Source organism: Megascapheus bottae, chromosome 4 (assembly GCF_031878675.1).
Source record: "Megascapheus bottae isolate mThoBot1 chromosome 4, mThoBot2.hap1, whole genome shotgun sequence".
Lineage (NCBI taxonomy): Eukaryota > Metazoa > Chordata > Mammalia > Rodentia > Geomyidae > Megascapheus > Megascapheus bottae.
This window is the reverse complement of record NC_143512.1, coordinates 33999644-34015252: the sequence shown is the minus strand read 5'-3', so window position 1 is coordinate 34015252 and position 15609 is coordinate 33999644.

Here is a 15609-nt window from a genome sequence, read left to right as displayed (position 1 = left end):
CAGTGAAATGATTTGGCTGTGGAGGTGTTGTTATTCCACCTCAAATTGATTTAACAAGTAATACTACTGAATTCACCTGTTTTTTTCATATATTTTTTATTGTAATTAATAGAAGGGTTACATTATTTTTGACAGATAGAAGGTACATTAATTCACGTACATTGATACCCTTTCTCAGGTCTTGGTCCCCATTTCCCTCCTCCCCACTCCCACCCCTCTTCTAGTTTTCCCCTCTTCCCTACCCAATTTCAAATAACCAAATACAAATATATTCAATATATCAGATAACAAAGTAAGATACTGTAACAATATGAGATAATCAAGGAATAGCAAAAGAGATGAGAGATAACATAGTACATTAAGGACAACAATCACTCATTATATGGCTTTTGTTTCTCTATCCTAGAGATCCTTTCATTTAGTGTCATACTATATGGCCTTATGTACCTAGGTTTTGCTTTATTGCAAATCTCTGCTAGGAGAGACCAAGGTTTCTACAAATGAGGGAAGCCACTGAGCCTATCTTCCTTTGAGTCTGGCTTAATTCACTTAATATGATTTTTTCTAAGTCTTTCCATTTCCTAACAAATGGGGAGATGTCATTCTTTCTGACAGCAGCATAGAATTCCATTGTGTACAAATACCACAACTTGTTGATCCACTCATCAACTGAGGGATATCTGTTTCCATATCTTTGCTATGGTAAATAGTGCTTCAATGAACATCGTTGTGCTAGTAGATTTAGTATGTCCCTGTTTCTAGACCATTGGGTAAATGCCAAGTAGTGGAATTGCTGGGTCATAGGGGAGTTCTATGTTTAGTGTTACTGCCATACTGGTTTCCATAGTGGTTGAACAAGCTTGCACTCCCACCAGCAGTGTAGTAGTGATCCCTCCTGGCCACATCACCTCCAACATCTGTTGTTACTAGTTTTCTTGATCCTGGCCATTCTAACTGGAGTGAGGTGGAATCTTAGAGTTGTTTTGCTTTGCATTTCTTTTATGGCCAGAGATGTTGAGCATTTCTTCATGTGTCTATAGGCCATTTTTGTTTCTTCTTCAGAGAAGACTCTCTTTAAGCCTTTGCCCATCTTTTAATGGGATGGTTGTTTCTTTGGAGATTAGTTTTGGGGGATTCAATTTTTTGAGCTGTTGATATCTTTTAGATATGAGGCCCTTATCCATGGTGTGGTTGATGAAGATCTTCTCCCACTCTGTAGGCTTCCTAATTAATTTACTAGCTATGTCCTTTGCCATACAGAAGCTCTGCAGTTTAATGCAGTCCCACTTATCCAGCCTTTCTCTTATTTGTTGTGATTCTTGGTCCTTATTAAGAAAGTTTCGACCTGTGCCAAGGAGGCCTAGTGTATCTCCTATTCCTTCTTGTAAAGTTTTCAATATGTCGGCTTTTACCTCAAGGTCTTTGATCCATTTGGAGTTAATTCTAGTGCAGGGTGGCAAAGAAAGATCCAACTTTAGTTTTCTGCAGGTGCTTAACCAGTTCTGCCAGCACCACTTGTTGAAGAAGCTGTCTTTCTTCCATTCTATTTTTTTGGCTCCCTTGTCAAAGATTAAGTGGCCATAGGTCTGTGGTTTAATATCTGGGTCCTTAGTTCTATTCCATTGGTCTTCAGGCCTGTTCTTGTGCCAGTACCAAGCTGTTTTGATGATTATAGCTCTGTAATCGAGTCTAAAGTTTGGTATTGAAATTCCTCCTGGGCTATTCTTTCTGATAAGAAGTGTTTTTGCTACATGGTGTCTTTTATTATTCCATGTGAAATTTTGGATTGCCTCTTCTATTTCTTTAAAGAATGACATTGGGATATTGATGGGTATTGCGTTGAATTTGTAGATAGCCCTTGGCAAGATTGTCATTTTCATGATGTTGATTCTTCCATGGGAGGTTTTTCTATTTCCTCAGTTCTGCTTTAATTTCTTTTTTCAGGGTTTTAAAGTTTTCATCAAAAAGGTCCTTTACATTCTTAGTTAAGGCAGTTCCTAGGTACTTTATTTTCTTTGAAGCTATTGCAAAAAGAGTTGCTTTCCTGATTGTTGCCTCATTTCTCTCACTGTTGGTCTAGAGGAAGGCAGTTGATTTTTGAGGGTTAATTTTATACCCTGCTACCCTTCCAAAGTTTTGAATCAGCTGAAGTAGCTTGGGAGTGGAGTCAATAGGATTCTTTAAATACAGAGTCATGTCATCTGCAAAGAGGGAAAGTTTTACTTCCTCTTTCCCTATTTGGATCCCCTTTATGCTTGCTTCTTGCCTTATTGCACTGGCTAGGAATTCTAGTACTATGTTAAAGAGTAGTGGAGAGAGTGGGCATCCTTGTCTCTTTCCTGATTTTATAGGTAATGGCTTTAGCTTTTCACCATTAAGTATAATACTAGCTGTGGGTTTGTCATACACAGCCTTTATTATACTGAGGAATGTTCCATGGATTCCTAGTTTCTCCAGATCTTTTAACATAAAGGGGTGTTGGATCTTGTCAAATGCCTTTTCTTCATCTATTGAGACAATCATGTGATTTTTGTCCTTGCTCCTGTTGATGTGTTGAATTATATTAATTGATTTGCGTATGTGGAACCAGCTTTGCCTCCCTGTGATGAATCCTGTTTGGTCATAGTGTATAATTTTTTTGATGAGTTGTTATAGACGGTTGGCCAGTATTTTGTTGAGAAGTTCTGCATCAGTATTCATCAAAGAAATAGGTCTATAGTTCTCTTTCTTTGATGAATCTCTATCTGGTTTGGGGATGAGGGTTATACTGGCTTCATAGAATGAGTTTGGTAAAGAGCTTTCATTTTAAATTTTGTTGAAGATCTTCAGGAGTATTGGTATGAGGTCTGCTTTGAAGACCTTATAGAATTCAGCTGTGAATCCATCTGGCCCTGGGCTTTTCTTAGGTGGTAGGTCTCTTATTGCCATTTCTATTTCAGTGCTTGAAATAGGCCTTTTGAGTTGGCTTAGTTGTTCTTGGTTCAGTGTGGGTATGTTAATATTGGCTAGGAATTCATCCATTTCTTCTAGATTCTCAAATTTGTGTTGTTAAACCATCTGTCCCTTAAAAAATTAGAACTCCTCTTGCTCTACTTCCTAGAACGTCATTATGGCTGTATGAGCATGTTTTGTAATTCTGGTATCTGTGTCTTCTTGTGCTCTGGCGGTCTTTTTTTTTTTTTTTGATAGTCCTGGACTTGAGCTCAGGGGCTGAGCACTGTCTTTGGACTTTCTCGAGGCTAGAGCTCTACCACTTGAGCCTCAGCACCATTTCCAACTTTTATCTATGTATATGGTATCGAGGAATTGAACCGGCCAAACTCCTGGCCCCTCTGGCAGTGTCTTGTTGCTGTTATGATGCTGAAATATTTCCAAGTCATATTGTATTATAGCCTTGCCTGTTTGAGTATCATGATATGAAACTCGGGGTCATACTTAAGGCCTCTAAAGATTTTTTTCTTGTATTTATTATTGTTTTACAAGGCAATACATTCCTCCAAATATATTCACGATGGAACATAACAACTTCCTTCTGTATTAAGGCTGAATATTATTCTTGTTTGTGTATATAGCGCATGTTGTTCATCCATTAATCTATAGATAGATATTTAGATTTTTTCTACACCTAATATAATGTAATAATGTTTTTCAAGGAATATGGGTTGTGAATATAACTTTGAGGTACTGTTTTTAATTACTTTGGTTAGGCATTACAATAAGTATAATTGCCAAATCATATGGTAACATAGATTATAATGTTTTGAGAAAACTTGATATATTTTCCAGGGAAGAGTCACAATTTTATTTACCGTCTCCCACATAGTATACAAAGGCTCCAAATTCTCCAAATTATTGACATACCAATAATGATTCCCTACTATGGTTAAAAGATGTGTATGTCTTTTGATTTGCATTTTCTTGATGGTTATTGATTTTGAACTTATAGGAACATTGTACAGTCCCTGGAAATTAAGTATTTATCAGATATATAATTCACAAATATTTTATCCCATTTTGAAGCAGATTTTTCATTTTCTTTTAGCTTCCAGTGTTTTATCAGGAGACTTTTTCTTTTTACCATCCAGTGTGTTTACTTGTAGATTTATTGGCACATTCTACTTATCACAAATAAGGGAAAACATGCAGGCTATGTTTCTTTGGGTGTGACTTACTTCACTTAATATATATATATATATATATATATATATTCCAAATCTTTCTATTCCATAAACTGGCATTCTTTCTGATGAGAGAGTAGAATTCCATTGTGCATTTAGATTGATCTTTTTGTCCACAGAAAGACATCTGTGTTGACTCCATATCTTGTCTATGGTAAACAATCATAATGAACCTGGTAGTGCTGGTAGCTTTATTGTGGCATCATTTGTGTTCTATTGGATAAATGCCTAGGAACGGAATTGCTGTCTTTTGAAAAATGTCCATACTGGTTTCCAGAGTGATTGAACAAGTTTACATTCCCATCAACAGTGTAGTAGAATTCCCTTTTGGCCATATCCCAGGTAGCATTTGTTATAGTTAATCTTCTTGACAATGGCCATTCTAAGTGGGATGAGACAATATCGCATGTATTTCGATTTGCATTCCTTTTATGGCTCGCAATAAGGAATATTTTCTTCATGTGTTCATTAATCAGTCTTATTTCTTGTGAGAAGTCTCTCTTTAGGTCTTTAGCCCATGTATTGATTCGGTTGTTGGATTTTTGAGCATTTGGGGGAGTTAATTTTTTTGAGCTCAAAGTATATTTTACATATGTATTAGCATAGCAAGCAAAGATCCCCCATTCTGTTGGCTTTCTATTTATTCTGTTAGTTATGTCGATTGTCATGTGGAAGCTCTTGAGTTTGACACAATCCTGTTTATCCAAGTCATTTTTTGGTTTGTTGTTCTAGATCTTTACTTAGGAAGTTTTGATTCATGCCCATAAGGCTTAGTGCTTCCCCTACCTCTCTGTGTAATATTTTCATGGTATCTAATCTTATATTGAGGGCTTTGGTCCATTTTGAATTTCTTCTGATGCAGGGTGAGTATAAAGATCTCTTGGATTGTTAGACTTTGTTCTATGCCCTTTCTATTGATCTGAAAATTGCGGTAAAGTTTACCATATGACATATGGTCATTTAGCTTTCTGACCATTACTTTTCTTGCCATGTATATATTTTAACCCTTTACTCTCTATTCAATATCCAACAGCCTAACAGCTTTTAACGCCTACTTCATCCATTGAATTTGGCCAAGTTTTGAGCAAAAGAAAGTTTGAATTGCTTCTGTGATTTTATTTATTGCTAGTCCAGAGCTTGAATTCAGGGCTTTATGCTTTTCTTTACATGCTTGTTCCCAGCTGCTTTTCTACCATTTGAGCACAGTTTCATCTGAAATTTCTGTGTTTTTTACAGAGAGGGTGACATTATTTATCAGTTACTTTATATGGTAACCTACCTTAAAACACATTCAGGCACATACACATAGAAGAATTTATTAATTAACTGATGAAAAAATAAAAAGCAAACACACAATTTCACATGATCCCATATCACACAGCTTATATTATTATTAACTTCATAGATACTGACAAAAGGCTTTTTTTGGTCAGTCATGGGGCTTGAACTCAGTACCTTGATGCTTTCTCTGAGCTCTTTAGCTCAAGGCTAATACTCTACCACTTTGAGCCATAGTGCCACTTCCCAAAGGCTTTTTTTTAATTTAAATTTAAATTTATAGGTAAAGGTAATGTATGGAGAAGTTATAGTTATATAATAAAATAATGAATACATTTCTTTTTGAACAATCTTCCTTCCTTCCTCTTCTTCTCCCACTTTTCCCCTTCTCTGACTCCTCTCCCTGCAAGTGATAAAGTTCCTTTTTTCATAGCTTACCTCTTTCAGAATTTTCATAGTTTAGAAAGAACACCCCATAACCACTGCAGCAGAATTCAAAAGAAAATGAATATTGCAAACAGCAGTGTGCTGTAATCCTCAACATGAAAAACTTGCCATCATTGCAGGGAGTGAAATTTGGAAGTACTTAGCAGACCTTCTGAACTTTGAACAAAGTTAAAAAACCTGGCAGCATTTTCCCCTAAACAATGTGCTAGTTGACTTAGAAAACAACTTCTGTATTTGAACTGTGGTGTGTCTGCCTCGATGCTAGCCATAGCAAGTGTTCATCATTATTTTAAAAGCCAGAAAGGAGGCAGAGTAAAATATCTGCCTCAAGCATTTTCTTTCCAAAAATAAAAATAAAAAGAGAAAAAGAAGGGAAGACACATAAAACAATATTAAACTGCGTCCTCCACTTTGTAGTTCAGTGCTTTACAATTGCCTAATTGTTCATCAGCTTCACAAAAGAAATGCCTTTTATTTTCTCCAGGCACTTAGAGATGACTAAGTGTCACTTAGTCAATTGCCAGAACAAAGAAGTCAATTTATGGATCACATTTTCTCTGTTTCGTTATTCTTGAAAATAATTCACTTTATTGGTTTAGTGTTCTGGAAAGGTGAGGGATTGACAGGCCTGAAGTACAAAAATATCCTCCCATAGATTCAGGTTGCACACACACATTTCTGTTAAAAACAAGAGGTGAAAAGGTAACAGTTACTTGTTCTCTTCATGTTGAAACTACTCTAAAATTTAAACAATAAAAAGACTGCTGCTTTCTCTGGGCATATTACTTTAACTTAAAGCCACTTGCATGACCTTTTCTTTCCACATTAATCATGTTGATTAATTAAGCTATTATTTAATCATCTCTTTGCTATATGTATCAAATAATGGTTATACATTGTAATATAAAAACGCTAAAGAAAAATTTTTGTGGGTTTTCTCTAATTGAAGTGTACACTGGTAACAGTGTGGTTCAAGGAATAAAATACCTTCATAGCAAGCCCAAAGACCTGAATTCAAATGCCACCACTACTATTACCACTAATGACTTTATATTCCAATTACCAGTCTCAAATTTATTAACTATCCTAAATGGAGGTGTTTTTTGACTTTTGTATCAATACATTTTTGAATGGTGAAAATCAGCATAAGAATCAATGATTCTTGATATACTAAGCCAAGATCCAAACTGTTGAATTTTTCTATTAGTTCATATTGGAAATTAAATTTACTGTTGGAGATGTGGAGATGGTGTCCCTTCAATATTTTATATTTTTAAATACAAATTAATTTTAGACTTTATTTTTTAACATTGTGCACGAAAATATGTCTGAAATAATCTAATCATTGTAACCTGAGTTCATTACTCAGAATTATAAAGCATTGACATAGCCACATTTTCCCTCAAAAATGGTGACTATCTATAGAACAAATTATTATAATATTTTTTAGCAAACACGAGCTGTTCCTTTTTTAGCTGAACTGAAAACTTTTGGGAGTATTGTAATAGTTTGAGGAAAGAGTAGGAGAAAAGAAATGTAGTATTTGCGATTCCCATTTAACCACTTCTACCCAGAAATCTTTCATTTCATCAGGAAATAATAGATATGGGGATAAAACTGCTGCAGAATATAATCTATACTCACAAGTGGAATGATCTAGCTATAATCAGGTTAGTCTTCTTTTTTTATAGCAAGTTGCTTTTCTATATGCAGCATAAGCATTGAAATGCACCAAAACCACAAATTGTGATTAGAAAAGCTGCTTGTTTAGCAGTTTCAAAGAGAACCAACATGACAATCAAACATGGGAAGAACAGATGGAAATTTTATTTTAGGATAGGAAGCAATAATAGAGAAATTAGGGAGTAATTAAAACAAGAAAAAAACCAGTTTAGCTGAAAAAGTGAATCCAAATTCATTTCAGTTCAGTTGCTATTTTTTCCCCATATACCAAGGGTTGAATTAGGAAGAATGAAGCATGAGTGCTGCTCTTTAGAAAGGAAGATATAAGAACTTTTATAAAAAGGGAAAAGAGAACTGGAAAAGTAATAGAGCAAAAGTTAAGGTGAACCTATGTCATAAATAATAGCATGGCTGTGTTTGATGACAGTCCCCTAACAACTAGGGGATTCTAATGTCACAAAGAAGAATTAGTGGGGCTGATATTTGTGTTAAGGCAACACAAGATGCAGCACAAGATATATAAGAATATACAGCACAAGATGCCAAGCATCCTTTCTTTTTGAGGACTGATAAAGTAGCAATAGGTCTTGTTATCTATATCTTTTTAGTGTGTGGATTTCTTGATAACTCTACCCTGAAATTGCTTTGGGAGATTGTGGTGGATGAAGGTAAAGAAATGCAACTAAAAGATGTTAGCCTCATGCTATATGGCCTTATGTATCTAGGTTTTGAACTATTATAATCCTCTACTATGTGTGTCCGAGGTTTGTACTAATTATTACAAAGGCTCTTCAGGATATGGAAAGAAGAGCTATCTTCACGTGTGACTGTTTCTTAATGTGCTATGTTGTTTCTCATCTCTTTTGTTGTCCCTTGGTTATTCTCATATTGTTACAGTGTCTTACCTTTTAATCTGGTATATTGTATATTCGTTTATTTGTTATTTGAAATAGGAAAGGGAAGGGCGAAAACAAGATGATGGCAGTGAGTGGGGGAGGGAAATGGGATAAAAACATGAGAAGGGGTATCAATGTGTGAGAAGTAATACACCTTCTATCTGGCAAATATAACTGTGACCTCCCTCTATTAATTATAAGAAAAATATACATATGAAAAACAAAGTAAAAATTTAAAAAAGGTGTTAGAACAGCAGTCATGGGAATACATACATTAAAACATAAAGTTCTCTGCAAATTCAGTGGCAATGCAAGAGTCAGGAGACTGAAGCAAGAAAATAAGGAGTTTGAGGCCAGCTAGGACTACATAGAAGAGTTAATCTTAAAACAACCATAAGTAAAATAATTAGCTTGGTGGAGAGTGCAGATGTTCCCTTTGTAGACAGATGCAGAATTATTATAGGGTAAAAACATTCATATTGTGTCCTTTGAGGGAAGAAAACCATCACATCATATTTATTTGATAACTTGTTGAATGGGTAAGTTCATTGTGCTTCCTGTTGGAAAGAAGAAGACAAGAGTGAAAAAGGAAGTAGAGAAAGAATATAAATATGAAAGAGGAAGAGGAATGAATTAGAAAACAAACATGGAAAATAGTGTCAAACTTCATATGAATTGTTTCTTTTCCACAAGATATTATGGTTCCTCAAATACACTCCAAAGGATAAGAAAGGCTACATTTCCATTATAATTTTAAAATTATGTTTTCATATATTTTTTATTTTAATTAATAGAAGGGTTACATTATATTCACCAGATAGAAGGTCCATTATGTCATAAGGCCATATAGTATGATGCTAAATGAAAGGACCTCTAGGATATAGAAACAAAAGCCATATAATGAGTGATTGTTGTCCTTAATGTACTATGTAATCTCTCATCTCTTTTGCTGTCCCTTGGTTATCTCATATTGTTACAGTATCTCACTTTGTTATCTGATGTATTGGATATATTTATATTTGGTTATTTGAAATTGGTAAGGAAGGGGGGAAAACAAGATGAGGGGTGGGGCTCGGGGGGAGGGAAATGGGGACCAAGACATGAGAAAAGGTATCAATGTATGTGAATTAATGCACCTTCTATCTGGAGAATATAATGTAACCCTTCTATTAATTACAATAAAAATATATGAAAAAAGAAGGTGCATTATGTCACAAACATTGATACCCATTCTCATATATTGCTCCACATTTCCCTCACCCCACCCCCACCCCTCATCTTGTTTTCCCCCTTCCCTATCCAATTTCAAATAACCTAATACAAATATATCCAATATATCCGATAACAAAGTGAGATACTGTAACAATAGGAGATAACCAAGGGACAGCAAAAGAGATGAGAGATAACATAGTAAATTAAGGACAACAATCACTCATTATATGGCTTTTGTTTTTATATCCTAGAGGTCCTTTTATTTAGTGTCATACTATGTGGCTTTATGTATCTAGGTTTTTCTCTATTATAAATCTCTGCTAGGAGAGCCCAAGGTTTCTACTGATTATGACAAATGAGGGAAGCCATTGAGCTTATGTTCCTTTGAGTCTATCTTACTTCACTTAATATTGTTTTTTCTGTCTTTCCATTTCATTACAATGGAGGGATGATGTTCTTTCTGACAGCAGCACAGAATTCTATTGTATATAAATACTGCATCTTTTTGATCCAGTCATCAACTGAGGGGCATCTGGGTTGGTTCCATATTTTTGCTATGGTAAATAGTGCTGCAATGAACATTGTTGTGCTAGTGGATTTAGTATATCCTTGTTTCTGGACGATTGGGTAAATGAAATTTATTAAATGTGTTAACATTTCTAGAAGAGGGCCAGGAGTGTGGCCTAGTAGCAGAGTACTTGCCTAGTATACACGAAGCCCTGGATTCTTTTCCTCAGAACCACATACACAGAAAAAGCCAGAAATGGTGCTGTGGCCCAAGGGCAGGTGCTAGAATTGAGAAAAAATGTGTCTAAGCACAGTATTCAGGCCCTGAGTTCAAGTCTCAGGACTGACAAAAAATTCTTAAAGATAATTTATTTTCAGATATTAAATTAACTTTTCTTTTCTCTAGAAATTTAAAATTATGCCCTGAAGGTCTTTAACATTTTTTTCCCATCAGAAGAGAAAATTAACTTTCTTTTTTCACTTTTTCTCTTCTCCCTCCTTTCCACTTTATTGAAAGTGGGAAGAAGTAACCTTTCTCTGTCTCTCTGTCTCTCTGTCTCCATCTCTCTGTCTCTCTGTTTGTCTCTGTTTCCCACTCTCTCTCTTTTCATAGCAAGAAATCGAATCATATGCCATTATCTGGTGAATTATCTTTTTTTTCCAGTCCAGGGATTTGAACTCAAGGACTGAGCACTGTTTTGGGGGTTCCTCCAGGCTAGCACTCTATCACTTCAGTCACAGCACCACTTCCAATTTTTTCCCTTCTCTGAGTATGTGGCACTGAGGAATCAAACCCAGAGCTTCATGCATGTTGGGCAAGCACTCTACCACTAGGCCACACTCCAAGTCCCAACCTGTGAATTATCTTTAGCACATCTTCCACTCTCAGTGAATTCTTATGAGTCTATCCCTACAACATCGTGCCTCAAAAAAGTCATGGCCACTCTTCCTGTCACCAAATTCTGAATCCACAGAACTTGTGACTTTTAAGACCAAAATCATATATGTCAAAAAATTTTAATAACACCTAAACTGATATAAGTTTTTAAATAGTTAACTGAAAACTAAAATATTTTTTTAATTAAAGAATTTATTAACATTGATTTTTACATCATATTTTAAATGACAAGTTTAACAAACAAGTGTTCAAGGAGGGAGTCTCTATTTACAATCACTGGGACTTAGTATTAAGAACTAATTAAAATTAGGCTAACGGTTTGAATGTCATAGAAACATATTAATTTATGAAATAAAACATTATGTCTATAGAGTCATAGGTTTTTATGTCTATATAGTTATGTTTATATTTCCATACTGAAAACTAAATTTTTTTTAAATATTTACATAATATGAACTGCTTTTCTAAATTTTAAATTTTTGATTCATTTTTCAAGATGGAGTTTATTTCATCATTTTGAGCTTTCACAAAACACTAGCATTTGTTCCTTCCTTTAAGTCTGATGACCACTTAGCACAACATAAAACCTTTACAGTTTACTTTCTTTGCAATTTTGCACAAACTGATTTTTCGTTTTACAGAAATGAAGGTTTTACAGATTTACGAACATGTTTTTATATCCATTCATTGAATGTTTTAGATTATTAAATCTTTTAAAATATTTACTTTTTATATTTCAAATCAGATAGGGAAGGGGGGAAAACAAGATGAGGGGCAGGGGTGGGGGGAGGGAAATGAGGACAAAAACATGAGAAAGAGTATCAATGTTTGTGATGTAATGCACCTTCTATCTCGTGAATATAATGTAACCTTCTATTAATTAAAATAAAAAACATATTCCTAAGGTTGTTTTCCATAGACTAATCTTACATTTGCATAATAGGAAAAATCAATATATAATTACTTTTTTAAAAAAGGGGAGAGGAAGTCTACACGTTAAATATAGAGAGAATGGGCAGAAATGTTGGTGAAATCCAAGCAGGCAGTGTTAAATAAGCTAACCTGAGAGCACTTAATAAAAGAAGAATAGTCAAGGTTATTAAATGCTATAGAATGATCAAACAGTGGTCCCTTAGACTTATGAGAGTAGGGTCACTCTTTGAGCAGAAAAGAGGAACACTCAGCCCAAATGAAGAGACTTTAGTATGTCAAAAGAAGGTAGTGTTTTATGGAATGTTAATAAAGATAGTAAAATACCTTCCAAAACTTTATTAATAATTTTTCATTAGTTCCAAATTAAAATTGCATTTGTAGAAAGCAATTTATGCTTTCAAGTTCTGCCTTTCCAGTTGTATTCTTAACCTATGTTTCTGAGGACATTTCAGTTCATTGAGGCCTATTAATTAACCCAGTCATCACTAATTGCGCTGTGAAATTGTACACTTCTGATGCTTTTTTTCACTCATTTTCAAATTAAGTGTGGAAGTTAAAGTGAGTTTGTTTTTCCATGAAATTTTACTAATAAATGAACTCAAAAGCCCACTGTTGGATAACATTTATAATGGCTAGAAACCATAAGAAGTGAGAAAAGATTAAGCACTCACCTGGATTTCAATCTGGTCATACTTCACTACCATCTTAAATTCATTAATACTACATTTTTGCCTCCCAAATTGCTAGTATTTGTAGGCAACTTCTTAAGGAAAAGAATACAAAAGTAAATATAGGGTCATAAATACAGGGTATTAGGAAGTATGTAAATAAGGATTCCTTATTAATTATCCTCCTTTGATTGACTTCACTTAGAGATATGATTGCAATTGCCAAATTTCTCATTATCAAAGGTGGAAGGCACCATAGCATAGCTTTCAAAGCATGTGCCCTTTATAGTGTTTTGTTCACAGCACGAGAAGCCAGCAGAACAGAACAGCACTTCCTTTCCACATGCATCTCCTCTTTGAAAAGATGTAGGCAAAAACCAAGTACATGCTTTCCATAGTTATTCATAGCTCACTTTTTTTCTTCTATAAATTCACAGTTAGATCTGCAGAAGGTAAATTTGCATTTGATGCCACTCCATTAGCAATAGTAGATTTTCTTTTGAGGTATTCTCTTTGGTTATAGCAATTAACACATGTTAATTATACATACTAATGAGTTCCACTGACATTTCCATGCATGTATAAATCATTCTCTGCTATTCTTTAGCTTCTCTTTCTCCCGAATCCTTAACCTTCTGTAGTAGTCTTTTTGCTTCTATTAGTTTGTCCTTTTTTATTTTTTTAATATTCGACATTTCACATATTAGAGAAAATGTGATACTTGCTTTTCTATTTTTGGCTTCTTTCTTTTTCTAGTACCCAAATAACTAGTTTATATTTAACAATAACCCTCAAAGACAGAAGCTATTAAATGTATTACAAAATTAAGATAAATAATTGTAACAAATCCCAATATTAGGTACATTTGTCACAACACACAAATATACACACCAGGTATTTTTGTGTGTGTGTTTCTGATCCATTGGTTCTTTTTTTAAATATATTTTTATTGTAATTAATAGAAGGATTACATGATATTTGCCAGATAGAAGGTGCATTAATTCACATACATTGATACCCTTTCACATGTCTTGGTCCCCATTTCCCTCCCCCCCACCTCCACCCCTCATTTTGTTTTTCCCCCTTCCCTATGCAATTTCAGATAACCAAATACAAATATATACTATATATCAGATAACAAAGTGAGATATTGTAACAATATGATATAACCAAGGGACAGCAAAAGAGATGAGAGATAACATACTACCTTAAGGACAGCAATCATTCATTATATGGATTTTGTTTCTATATCCTAGAGGTTCTTTCATTCAGCATCATACTATATGGTCTTATGTATCAATGTTTTGCTCTATTGCAAATCTCTGCTAGGAGAGCCCAAGGTTTCTACAGATTATGACAAATGAGGGAAACCATTGAACCTATCTATGATCCTTTGACTCTGGCTTACTTCACTTAATATGATTTTTTTCTAAGTCTTTCCATTTCGTAACAAATGGGGCAATGTCGTTCTTTCTGACAGCAGCATAGAATTCCATTGTGTACAAATACCACATCTTGTTGATCCACTCAGCAACTGAGGGACATCTAGGTTGGTTCCATATCTTTGCTATGGTAAATAATGCTGCAATGAACATCGGTGTGCTAGTGGATTTAGTATGTCCTTGTTTCTGGATAATTGGGTAAATTCCAAGTAGTGGAATTGCTGGGTCATAGGGGAGCTCTATGTTCAGTCTTTTGAGGAACTGCCATACTGCTTTCCATAGTGGCTGAAGGAGTTTGCACTCCCACTAACATTGTAGTAGTGATCCCTCCTGGCCACAACCCCTCCAGCATCTGTTGTTATTAGTTTTCTTGATCCTGGAATGGAATGATTTTATTGTTCCCTCAGTTATGAATGAGAGCTTAGCTGGGTACAGTATTCTTGATTGGTAGTTATTTGACTTCAGGGCATGACATATATCCTTCCAATCTCTTCTTGCTTGTATGGTCTCTGCTGAGAAATCTGGGGTTATTCTGATTGGTTTGCCTTTGTAGGTGATTGTTCTCTTCTGATGTCCTTTTCTGGTCAAGTCTGTTTGGGGTTCTAATAGATTCTTGTATCTGGATGGGCCTGCCCTTCTGGATATTCTGGAAGTTCTCTGAGATGATTCCCTGAAGTATATTTCCAATACCATTGACCTCTTTCTCCAGACCCTCCTCAATACCAATTAGTCTTAAATTAGGCTTCCTAATTGTATCTTAGACCTCCTGGAGCATTTTCTCATATTTCCTAGATTTGAATTGACTCATTTTCTGTTCTTTCTCTATAACAACTAAATTATCTTCGACCCCAGAAATTCTTTCTTCTGCATTGTCAAAACTTTCTACTTTATTCTTCATCTCCCTTGCTTCTAATTGCTCATTTTTGATGCCTCGCATCTCTTGTTTTAGATCATGTATGGATTTCTTTAGCTCCTTGATTTCCATTTGAGTGGTTAGCTCAGCAGCTTTATTCTCTTTGGACATTTATTGGGGTTTGGTCACCTTTTTGTTTGTGGATTCTATGAATTCGTCCATTTTTCTTTGAAAAACCTTTATTATGGCCTCCTTTATGGCTTCCCCTTTTTCACATATCACCTTGTTTATGGTTTCCTCTTGTTTAGCTGTGGCTTCCTCTCTTATCTCTTTCTTTATGTTTTCACACTTTTCATTAATGATGTTTATCAATTGCATTTGTATAGCACTTGGAAGACTCTCCTCTAGATTTGCCACTGACTGCTCCGTTGCCTGTTTATGTTGGGTGGGTTATGCTATTCCTTGATTTGACATTTTTCTTGATTTTCTTGTTCTGCCCATTTGAAAATGCGAGCAAGATTAATACTAAACAAGATTGTAATTTTTCAGATATAACCAACCTATACCCCTTTAGTTGGCTGACAATAGATGTTTGCTCCTTTAGATTGGTAATA